The following is a 12,319-nucleotide window of genomic DNA, read 5'->3' on the forward strand; positions in this document are numbered from 1 at the left end:
CAGTAGGGGATAAGCTTCTGGAAAACGCACCTTGCAGTAGCATCAGATCACGGGAGACTGTACAGTTGTTTTGGTCCACTTCCCAGTTTAGTACACGGCCTATAACAGGTATTCCTGCAGAGACATACCCCACTCACATCACCTACCTTGTGTTGCCCAAAGCAGTTACTAATATTGGACTGACAATGAATGATTGCTTTGAATAATTTCTATGAAGCCGCCGCTGTAGGATACCAGAGACATATTCCAGCGGTCCAGCCCTCTCCAGGATCTCGCTTTGCGTTTGCGGATCAGGTCAGGTGCCACGTTGCCCGAGACTCAAGCTGCCATACACCATTTTGCCACTAGATGGCACCCCAACGATAGAGTCGCTATGCACTTTGTTAAGGATAGCAGAACAACCGGCCACATTGCAGCATTAAAGCAGATATTTGATTTTCCCCCCACACACACATATTTGTGTATTCCCTTAATATACATAGCAGTAATATACCAAGTTTACAATAGCACCATATTAAAAAATAATCTATTCCCTCTTTCTCATTTCTGGAATACATTTACACATTTGGATGTATTTATTAAGGGTAATATTCGGAGTGCTCATTGTACATAGCGATATGATACTGAAGGTGTAATTCATTTCTTCAGTATAACGGCTTTAACCGAAGCCTCTCATCTGTATTTCCGGGTTCCCCCTTTTTTTCTACAAACCCCTGGGATGTCCACAGGTGGATCCGGGTCGGCAGTGGGGGTGTGAATATTACGGCTAGGATTGTTCCCTCTGCCCGGGTGTAGCAGCGTATCACCCGTCTTACTGACCGCATTCCAAAGAAGAGAGAAAGTTAAAACCATTAACTGAAAGCTGCATCTAAGTGTTAATGAGTCGCATGTTGGGCACTCCTGGAGCGTTTGACAAAAGGCATCTGTTTTGTCTACAAAACCCCAATTACACCAGTAGCCGCTTCTACGGGGCTTCGGCCGGAAATGTGTTTGCACTCGCCTCCTAATGAAGACAGTGGGCAGAAACGGGCCCCTTCCTGCCTACAGATGAGCCCGACCGGAGGCTGCGGCACAATGAGGTCGAAGCTGCCATCGCCCTCTGGTGGACCCACACTGCCGGCACCCGAGACAAAGTGAAACGTCGGCTAAGGCATCGCCCCTTCAGAAGATGGTGCGGTAGGTGACTGCCGGTGTCGCCTGATGGACTGACCGGCGTGGATGTGGGGAGGGTTGGGTGCTGTCTAGGAGCAGCGCTTACAATCCCAGATATTTTCCCGGCTGGTTTCCACAGAACTGTTAAGTCAGACTCAGGCCGTTAACGAGCCTCAGTAACAACCTTAAGATGGCACGCGAATCTCACATCGGCTGCGTCATGTGACCGGGGGGGGGCACATTGCTGTGGCAACAGTACATCAGGGGACGTCAGTATTCCGGTGACGGTCCAGACGCGGCGTGCGTGACGGGCTTCATGTCCGTGTTACGTGATCGGATTGAGGGAATGTGTGGTGGGGGGGTTGAATGAGGCACTGGTGTTCAAAATACAAGCAGACGGCTGATGACCGATATCAAATCAAGCTTCGCTGGACATTCTGATTTTCTGATTGGGTCATGTGGTGAACTTCAGCATTCTGGGGGGTGATATACTGGTATCTCTGCCTTTCATGGGCAGCACATGTGACTTTCCTCCTCTAGTTTGCCCTGATCTGTAAAGCCGGTGTCTGATCTTGTGGTGGAGCCTCCCAAGCTCACAATCCAAAAATCAGAGTTTCATTACAGGGGCCTGAGTGGATTAATCCCTCCATCGCTGGGCTGTTTTTCCCCACAGATACATGTAGCTCCGGCTGTTGGTGCTCGAGGTCACCGTGCACTTTCCACAGACACTGACAGGGCTTGATGTGCAAATCCAATTCCGTTAACATATGTGGCGAATTACATCAGTAATGCATCTCTGTATGTCACAAATCTGTCCATAAACTGGCAAGATTCCTGCCGTGACTCATTTGCATACTTCCTATGTGTGTTTGTGCAAATTAAGAGACAATTAATGTTAGTTTCTTCCCTCCCCTGAGGTTCTCGCACATGGGTGAACCCAAATATCAGATCCTCCTTCATTTGTACTCACTCCACTTATTCTAGTTATTTGGAATCACCTTCCACCACGATGGGATTGTTAATTCCAGGCTTCTACGGCGAGGGGGGGCTGCATTTAGATGGATCCCTCCGGAATTGAAATTTGACATTTCAGGGCCAATTAGGCTGAGAGTCACACCCAGGCTCCCAGAAACCACTGTGTAATTTATTTGTAAAGCTGGTATCAACCAGAAGACATAGCACTATTGCTAAATTAAACCAAGAACACCATTAGGAAGTGCAGTGTATCGACTGGGCAGTAATTGGGGTTAATGCAGCCTGTTGTTGCGCGTGGTCTTGTGGGTTCTCTGCCGGAGAACCCGTCCGTTCCTGCGCTGGCCTGCGCGGGCTTGACATCGGCACAAAATGTTACCTGGAAACGGGAAACCTGGCAGTGGTAAATTCTGTTCAAGTCAATTTATTTTTATATAGCGCCTTTCACAACAGAGTGGTCCCCTAGGTGGGTGTGTTGCGGCACATTGCAACATCATTAAGGTAAAATAAAACAAAACAGGAAGGACAAAGGAAGGAAAGCAAGCAAGCAACGGAGGAGAAGAACCAAAAATTCCTAAGATGGGAGAAAAAAAAACACTGGACTGGCTGTCCAGCACCCCCCCACCCCCCTCCCCCACCCCCACCCCAGGCCATGCTGAGACAGAGTCGGCTCGCTTGCTACAGGCAACGTGCAGATTGTGGTCAAATGTGTCATTGCTGAGGATGTATTTCATGATTCCTTATGAATTAAACAAATGTTTTGGTCCCCTGTGTGCGCTGTAGAGAGACAATGGTCACGTCGCAACATTACAGCAAAGAATTTGTTTATCTTTCCCCTACATCTGTTTTTGGCCTTAATGTGCCGGATTTACGATAAGGCCTTGTTTAAAAATCGCTGTTACTCCTGCTCTCGTGTCTCCATGGTGCACTTACAGTATATGGGCAGACATGTTCATCAAGGGTATTATCAAATACTTAGGATTGTAAAATGATGATAATTGTGGAATCAGCCTCTATGGATGTCGAGGGGTCCTGGTGTTTAAAAATGCAGTGAGGCGCTGGTTCCGGGCTGGGGGAGCGCGGGTGCGGTGGGGGGGCTTGCAATGCATCAAGTGCAGCTTTGGTTTGGCAGGCAGTCTGAACCGCAGCTCTCATTCAGGGCTGTCGTTTGTCACCGGGGCCCGTGCAGCTGACACGCCGCTGGGGAAAGGGGCCCCCCTGGGGCCGCTGGGGAGCTGTCGGGGGTCCATCTGGGGAGCAATTTCATTCAGCTGTGACACTACTTCTGCAGTTTTGATTTAGCTGAGACCCCCCCTCCACCCCCCACCCAGCATGGTGCCCGCCGACTGCCGTGGACGTCTACTGATGGCCTCCGTTCCGTGTGGTTATGTGAGGGGGGGGCGTTTTAATGCCGCACCCCCATTCATCAGCCCCTCCTGCCTCCTCTCTCATCTCTCTCTCTGCTCCCCGCCCCCCAGGCACAAGGCACTGTGGGGAAATGATTTCTGCTCTCTGTCACTTTCCAGAAGTGAAACTCCAGCCTATTTGAGGGGTGGGGTGGGGGGGGGCAGCTTTAATCACATCCAGCATGTAGAGGCTGGTGGTGTGAGAGTCGCGCCGTGCTTCCGCCTCAGAGCTGTAGGGGGCGGTATGGCTGCATCTTACCGGCCCGTGGTGGTGAATCCATCTCTCTGAGGCAGTGACCGGCCATGACACCCACGCCCTGGCCTGTGGTCCTGTGTCCTTCAGCTTACGCCGTCACTACATCCTCCACAGTCGCTGCCGTTCCTTTCCAGGCCGCTGCCCCAGCTCCGGATTCTCTCATAATCCCCGTCCACGTGGCCTTTTATCCATCGGAGGTGTGGATTAGAGTCTGCGATGTCCGCCTTGAGCACACCGAGCTTGATGGGAAGGTGGATCTCCGCTCGCTCGGGCCTTCTTTTGGTGAGTGTTCTGTACACATATATAGAGTGAGATTCCTTCCATGTCACTTGTTTCCTTGTTCTCTGTTACGGATGGGAGGGACACGTCCTCCTTGAAACTTACTTCTCCTGGCTCCTTGCTTAGCTGGCTGTCTTCTGGGGCTGACTTTCTCTAGCCTTACCCCATCCCGCTTTGCCCCCACCCCCCATGCAGCTTGTTAATTTGGTTGCAAGTTGCATGCTGGGAAGGTTCCAGTTGCATTTTAGTCCTCTGTCATGAAAACACCAAGCGAGTGTTGATTCTGATGACCCCCCCGAGTGACACGTGCACAGCCTGGTGACGCCCCTGTTTTGGCATCACACCCCCTTGCAGTCGTCCCTCTCGTTCCCATGGAAGTCATGTCCAGTATGCACATGTCACAAATGGGGATATCTTCAGGTTCACAGTTCAGTTCAGGTTTAGTGGTGTTTTATCGCACTTTCTTTCTCTGTTGGCTGGCTGATATCGGTTTTGATCTTTGCTATTCTCCATCACGGAGGTGTGGTGTCACGGTGTCACAATAGCATCACAAACAGTTAAACGACGAGCAGAGAGCTTGCTGTCTGTACAGGAGGTCACTGCCTCCTCTCACTGTCCCCCTTTCCTGCAATCAGCAGCTCGCAGGTGTCTGAGGACAAGTCAAAATAGTCACGTGTCCGACAGATTAAGAGATCGATCTTTGTGTTGCCGGGACACAAAGCAGAACCGGGGATCCGGCAAATGAACGGCCTCCACACCCGGCCGAGGTGCTGCTGGGGGGGCCGTTTAAGCCGGAACCAGCACGGTGACCCCCAGACGCCAGAACAAAGGCCGATTTAATCTGGAAATTGAGTTTGTGTTGTTATATCCCAGCCCTGCCGTACCCCCCCGTCCCCATATCCTGGCGTTCCGTCATGCTCAGAGCGTCGCCAAGCTCTGATGACATGTTATCCCCGGACCAGTGCCGTTTCATTTCTCCTTTACCTCTGATTCTATTTCAGGGGCCGGGGGGTGAGATTCCCCATGTCCGGCGGCGGTGGGATTCAATTACCCGGGTGTCCGTGAGCGAGTCTCGGCGTATTGTTTAGTAATCCGCGGCAGGCTGGGAGCGGCGGTATCGGCAGCATCCGTATGCTTTTCCACGGAAAAAGTCTAATCCAATCTAATACCGTAAGTATTAATCGGTTAAGTCGCGCTAACGATTGCGGAGCATAAGCCGCTCTGGAAGTGAGAGATTCTCAGTGAAGTTGTTCTGAACATAGGAGCAGGCCGGCGACAGAGGCAGGGTTGCAAGCTGGACTCGGTCCGCGGGTCAGGCAGCTGTTTCGGCCACCCCCGTAGGCCCCCAGGCTCTGAACCATCCCCCTGCTCCCCTGCTTCTGATTTTGAATAATTACCGTCTGTCGAGGAAAGGCCAGGCCGCAGTCCTGCTTGACGTCGGTCCAAGTCTTGGTCCCCGAGCTCAGAGACTGACCCCCCCACCACCATCCTCACACCCGCACCCCCCTCCCCCATTATGTCTCCCTTTGCTCCAGGACATATTTGACTTTCCTAGAAGTCCCAAGGTTCCTCCGGTTCCTGAATAATTAAAATAGTCCCTGACACATAGACCTCCGCAGGCACTTCGGGTCCGCTGGGAGACCCTGACAGAGGAGTTCTCTGGATGTCCGGGGATCGCAGGCACCATATCTAGGCGCCCGACTGGGGGCTAAATGTGATGGTGGGTGGGGGAGGGGTGTTGAGAGTTTCTCTCAGCACCTAGGAAATCCTGGAGCCTGGAGGGCTGTTAGCTCTCTGGGGAAGTCCGTGTGAAGAGCGTCCACAAACAAGCCGGTCCTTGGCAAAGAGGCCGCCTGTCTGGCGTAGAGACCGGGGGCATGGGGGCGGGAGCGCTAAACCATCCCCGGCTTGTACTGCATCCAGAACATATTCCGAGGCCCTTGCTTTGCATAAGCAGAAGGTCGCTCCGCAGAATGTGTAGGGGCGGCATGGGTTGGCCCACTGGACACGAGGGCAGGGTCCCTCTCAGTCTCACTCCTGCCATCTGGTGGTGCCGTGTGGCCCATTAAATCATACGTTTCTGCAGGAATGTCATTGGACACGAGGGTCGTGTATTCTTATCTGCTGCTATGGAGAGCACTCGCCCATGGCGAGAGGTGGGCACTGGATTTACACGTCCTCCCCTGTCCGGCCACCCTCAGGGCAGCAGTGATTGTAGGATTTTTTACGGTGGGGAGGATATGAGGAGCCATAATGCATACAGAGGGGCCAACATTATCATTGGCCAATGATATGTTTTCAAACATTGATTGACACTGCAGGAGCCAATCAGCGAGGGCCAGTGCTTCCTGCAGCCCCGCCTCTGTATGCACCGCGACATGCCCCTCTTCGGTGGACAATGATACTAGTTCACAGGGTTCATCTTTTACCTGCATGGGGAAATACCACAAAAACTGCAGGAAATGTGCATAAATGAACTGGATGGGGGACAGAAGGCAGGCTTTGCGTGTGGCGAGGGAGTGACGAGGGTCAGGCGTCTGAAACAGGGGAGAAAAGGGCGTCCGCAGAGCTGCAGTGCTAGTGCCGCTTCCGACCTCATAGTATGATGTTTTCATGGCTGCCTGAGTCCAGTAAGCCCCGACTCCTTAGAACCCTGCTAATTTAACCGTCTGCCGACCCTGGTGGCAGCACTTTAAGTGAATAATTAAGGTTTAGCCACGAAATATTGTAAATATTCAAAGTGCAATTCGCTTAGCGTGGATAAACAACGGTGGAGTATATAAATAATGAATTGCTCCAGTGGTCTGGCGGCGGAGGCCTGCTTTTAATGCCGTAGATTTAATCCTGCCCCCATTTGGGATTAGTGTGATGAAAAGACGTGGCTGGGGGGGTGGGGGGGACAGATCTCACGGTGCGTGCTGAGGGAGCCCCTGGGCTGAATCTCGCTTACGAAAATCGGTGCACAACCACCTTCTTCAGAGCTTCATGCTGCGTTTTAATTAAAACGATGCTCAGCCCCTCACTTACGGAGGATTTATTGGATAATTACTTCCTGAATGCAGTGCAGATTGATGGTGACGGCATGTAATGCGTGTGCGGGCGTGCATGTGCGTGCATGCGTGTGCGGGCGTGCGTGTGTGTGCATGTGTGTGCGGGCATGTGTGTGCGGCGGCTTCATGCTGCACAGGCTGGTCCAGGACGCACCCTGTGCCGACCTGGACTGTGGTTGGACCCCCACCTGTGCAGGAGGAGTCAGTGTCAGGCCACTCGGCTGCCATGACGTGTTGGGTCACCGTGTTCACTTCCTGATGTGGCCTTGAAATAAGGTTATTTCTCTGAAAATGAATGACCTCTAGATGACCAGCATAAGCACCCCCCCCCCCACAGAGAGTACCAGTTTATGTTCATGTGGCCCCCCAGGATAGCTCTAGCGCCCCCTGTCCCGCACAGAGTGAAACTAGCTGGCTAAGTGGGCGTCCCAACAGAAGATGGCACCCAAGGGGGTCGTCTGTGATGCATAATGGGTTGACTGGCACTGATCCCAGACAAGCTGAGTTTCTTCTGGAGGATATGGGCTATGCCTGGGGGAGGATACTTTTGAGTTTTGTGGGGAGTATCCCTGGAGTATTCCTAGGGCGTCTCTGGAGTATCCCTGGGGTGTCCCTGGAGTATTCCTAGAGCATCTGTGGATTCCCCGAGCCACTTAGTTATCACTTTTTCCTTATGGCACAGTGATCCATCAGCCGGACATCAGCTCCATCAGTTCGTCACCAAATTGTTCTTGGACGGTTGAAAGAAGTTGCTCTCAGATGATGTTTTCTTACCATTCTTTATTCATGGCTGTGTTCTTAAGCAAAATTATGAGTGAGCCCACTTCCTCGGTTGAGAAGCAACCCCACACATGAATGGTCTCAGGACGCTTTACTGTTGGCATGACACAGGACTTATGGTAGCGCTCACCTATTCTTCTCCGGACAATCTTTTTTCTGGATTCCAAACAAAGCAATTGTGCAAAAAGCAAAGCAAAAGTGAACGCAATGATGACTCCTTGCAGGTAAACATGGTTAACAGAGGAAGAACAATGATTTCAAGCACCGCCCTCTGTTTAAAGCATCCAGTCTGCTTTTCTAACTCAGTCAGCATGACAGAGTGATCTCCAGCCTTGTCCTCGTCAACACTCTCACATGCGTTAACGAGAGAATCGCTGAAATGATGTGGCAGAGCTGAAATGCAGTAGAAATCGTTTTTTTAGGATTAAGTTCATTTTCATGGCAAAGAGGGAGTTTGCAATTAATTACAATTCATCTGGTCACTCTTCACAACATTCTGGAGTTTATGCCAATTGTCATCATAAATACTGTGGCAGCAGACTTTGTGAAAATTAATATTTGTGTCATTCTCTAAACCTTTGGCCACGGCTGTACTGCAGTGGGTCACGTCATCAGGTTCCAGGTTGTGCAGCACTTCTCCTGCTTTCGGAGTAGATTGATGGTCCATGGACCCCTAGTGCAGCTCTGGTAAACAGGAAGCCTGCACTCATTTGAAAGAATGTTTTTACTAATGTCAAGAGCTTTGAGTACAAAGCGATGCATGTATTGAAATGACAAGCAGGTCGATATGAAGCAGAGTGTGGGTAAAAATATCCAACGCAAGTTTTGTTAGCTCAGTTAATGAGATAAATGTAATGAGTTGTTACCAGGGAAACATTTGCGTGAATCTGTCAGAAAATGAAGAAAAATGAGCTTATCTTCCGCATGCAGGTTAAAATTATATGGCATGCCAAAAACCGAAGGGATACGAGATGTCCTACAGGAGATTACAAAGCTATCATGAGTGGTTTCCGAGCATCATCAGTACATTATGTGATCTATGAATGGAGAAGAGTTTCACGGCATGCTGACTCTGCCTAAAGTTTAATTTCCTGTATTTTCCCACAGAGAAACTAAAATAACCATCCTGGATTTCCGAAATCGCCCCAAGAGCACACCTAAGGGCCTGAAGGCCGCCATATTCATGGCTGATAATGCAATATCTTCATGCCTGATAGAGCAATGTCAGCCCAACAAGAGCGGCCTCACAGAGGGTCATACAGGAGTAGACCTTTACCCTCTAATCTTAGGTCAACTCAATGATCCCATAGATTTTTGGAAGAACATTTTCTGGTCAGTCTAACTTTCATAATTTTAGTCAAAATTAGAAAGGTCGCCTTCTTCAAAAGCACCACCTCATGCCAACATGGGTTTATCCAAATGTCCAGTCTGGTGCTGTGACCCAAAGTAGACTGATTGTTAAAGACCTAAAAATCTAGAGTAACTGTAACGATTCTCCACAGAGAACGTCCAAAAATTTCTTAAAAACATGTAAGCACAGTATTGAGTCAGTTTCCTAATGGAAAATGAAAACTACGTACGGCGTGCCTGTTATATCCGCTGTCAGGCTCCACCCCTTAGCGCCAAATGGAAAATACAAACTACGTACGGCGTGCCTGTTATATCCGCTGTCAGGCTCCATCTCTCTTAGCGCCAAATGGAAAATGAAAACTGCGTACGCCGTGCCTGTTATATCCGCTGTCAGGCTCCACCCCTTAGCGCCAAATGGAAAATGAAAACTGCGTACGGCGTGCCTGTTATATCCGCTGTCAGGCTCAACCCCTTAGCGCCAAATGGAAAATGAAAACTGCGTACGGCGTGCCTGTTATATCCACTGTCAGGCTCCACCTCTCTTAGCGCCAAATGGAAAATGAAAACTACGTACGGCGTGCCTGTTATATCCGCTGTCAGGCTCCACCCCTTAGCGCCAAATGGAAAATGAAAGCTGCGTACGGCGTGCCTGTTATATCCGCTGTCAGGCTCCACCCCTTAGCGCCAAATGGAAAATGAAAACTGCGTACGCCGTGCCTGTAATATCCGCTGTCAGGCTCCACCCCTTAGCGCCAAATGGAAAATGAAAACTGCGTACGGCGTGCCTGTTATATCCGCTGTCAGGCTCCACCCCATAGTGTTTCATCTTTTAAACCCCCTGGTTGTTAATTTAGCTTGTGCCATGTCTGTAAAAAAGGAGTCAATGATCTCACAAGTGTAATGTAGCAAAGTTCACCCAAACAGCTCTGGCTTGGTGGCCACAATGGCACAGGGAGTTGGATTTATTGCTCCGCTGGTTCAGCTGCCCCGTTGCTAGCAGATGATTAGCGTAATGCTAACAAAGCAGTGCCCACCCACCGGGAGGCTTCCGCAAGGGCTCTGCACCTCTTAGGCCCGGTTTGTGCTGCTGAATGGGAAAGCACACTCTGTTAGGCCTTCATATTCCGGAAGCTTAAGTCGTATGAATATTTAACGCTTCCCTGTCAAGACCCTTGGCTGAGCAACTGGAAGAAGCCGTGAATTGAGTTGTGGGATAGGGAGCAGAAGGGAATGACATGGTGACCTGATGGCTATTGTGATGCTTTGACCCAATGCTGCATCATTAAGGCTGTGACTCTCAGAGGACACAGCTGAGGACCGAGACCCGGGCGATCAGGAGAAGGGCTCAGTACGGGTTAGGGTTGCACGTTGGATGTCCGCGGCACCGTCTCTGCGGCAAGAGGGCTGTGAAATGAAGATGAAACGCTCATCGCGGCTGTAATCAGATTGTCGCCTGCGCCTGAGGCCCAGAGCTGACTTTCCTGCACCGGCAGATTCTGCCCCGACAAAGGACTCCCTGGGCTATCAGTCACAATCGGATCTCAGTCAGTCCCCCGTCCTCAGGAAGAACAGGACATGATCTCTCACAACCGAGAAGTTCCTGCCTCTGCAGGTCTTCCGGTGCCGACCAAGGTCTCTTATTTACACTAGACGTTGTTTTCCTAAAAAGACCACAAAAATGAAGATGGATGACAGGCTGCCGACATGTTGATATTTTTATGGAGTGATTCTTTATAGGATTCCTCTTGAGAAAGGGCCTCTACCGCAGTCTTTTATGTAAGCTGTGCTGGCAGCAGGTGGTTGGGCTGAATGCTTGTCTCACAAAAGCCGCTGTCCTTTGTAATTAGGGTATATTTTATTATTAGACATGGGCAGCATCCCCCTGCTGTTCCTGTCATAGTTGACGAACTCGGCGGCCCTCTGCTTCGGAGTTAAACGTCTAGCTCAGGAAGGCGGTAATGCCTATCTTCTTCATGGCTCCCGGAGGTGGCATTCCAGCGAGCCACTTGGCTGCGATCCCGGATCAGTTTTGTTGAGAGAGTCACCGGGATTTGATAGTGGACATCTGGTGTCACGCAGAGACACGTTTTGTCTCTCCGCAGAATGACGGACTTCTCCCCGCCTCTGGGATCCACGCTGAAGTCTTGGGATGGTGGTTCCGCTGGCCTTGGATCAACACCGAATGCTTTACGCCATTCTGCCAACCCCGAGACCAACTGCTCTCCATATGGTGGAGGAGAACCTCGATCCAAAATATTTTAATGATCCTCCCAGTTCTTTTCGCACGTCAGCCTCTCGCCAAACTCTCCTCTATTTTAACACCGGGTTTTGGATAAGCGGAGATCAGCGCTGCTCTGTGATGCTGCTCCTGTACATGCCAAAAAATCCGGTGCGAAACTCCAGTTATTTCAGCTGTTTTAGTGGCATTATTGAGGTATATTTTTCTAACCCTTCACCATTAAACTACCAAACACTTGGTATTTTCTGACCTGTGTATCATGTAGTCAGCTAAGTTTTTTTGGGAGATATGTTCTGCCTTTGAAAACTACAGGAAATGTTTGCAGTGATATAGCCTGTGGTTTCAGACAATAGGGGTCAGTCTATGCGCAGCAGGAGTCTGCGTTGTGTCGTCACAGAGGAGAGATTGCGATATAGAAAATTTATGAGATGAGCAGCTTCTATGCTATTGTGTGGTGCGCTCTGCTGGAAAGATGCATATGGCCTCATAGCTTCTGGAATCTTCACCGATTCGGTAGGGCTGTAATTGATGGCTAAACACTGACTGAAGCCAGCTGTCGAAGGAATTGGGTAAAAAAAAAAAAGATCTCCATATCAAAGGCGATAGTGACCTGTTTCGACAGGTGGCGCCGTAGCGCTGCGCTGGGGAAACGTCTGCCCGCACAGCTTGAATGTCAAAGGCTCGCGCAAGAAACATAAAAGTGCCCGAGAGTGGTGGAAAGGCAGCGAGGACCGTGGCAGCCTGGACAGATGGCATCTGAAATCGGCCTCAGATATCGGCCCCTGCAAGCGTCTCATGCTTCCCAACCCTCCAAAAGAGGGGAAATAAAAGAATC

Source organism: Brienomyrus brachyistius, chromosome 3 (genome assembly GCF_023856365.1).
Source record: "Brienomyrus brachyistius isolate T26 chromosome 3, BBRACH_0.4, whole genome shotgun sequence".
In the NCBI taxonomy this organism is placed as follows: Eukaryota; Metazoa; Chordata; class Actinopteri; order Osteoglossiformes; family Mormyridae; genus Brienomyrus; species Brienomyrus brachyistius.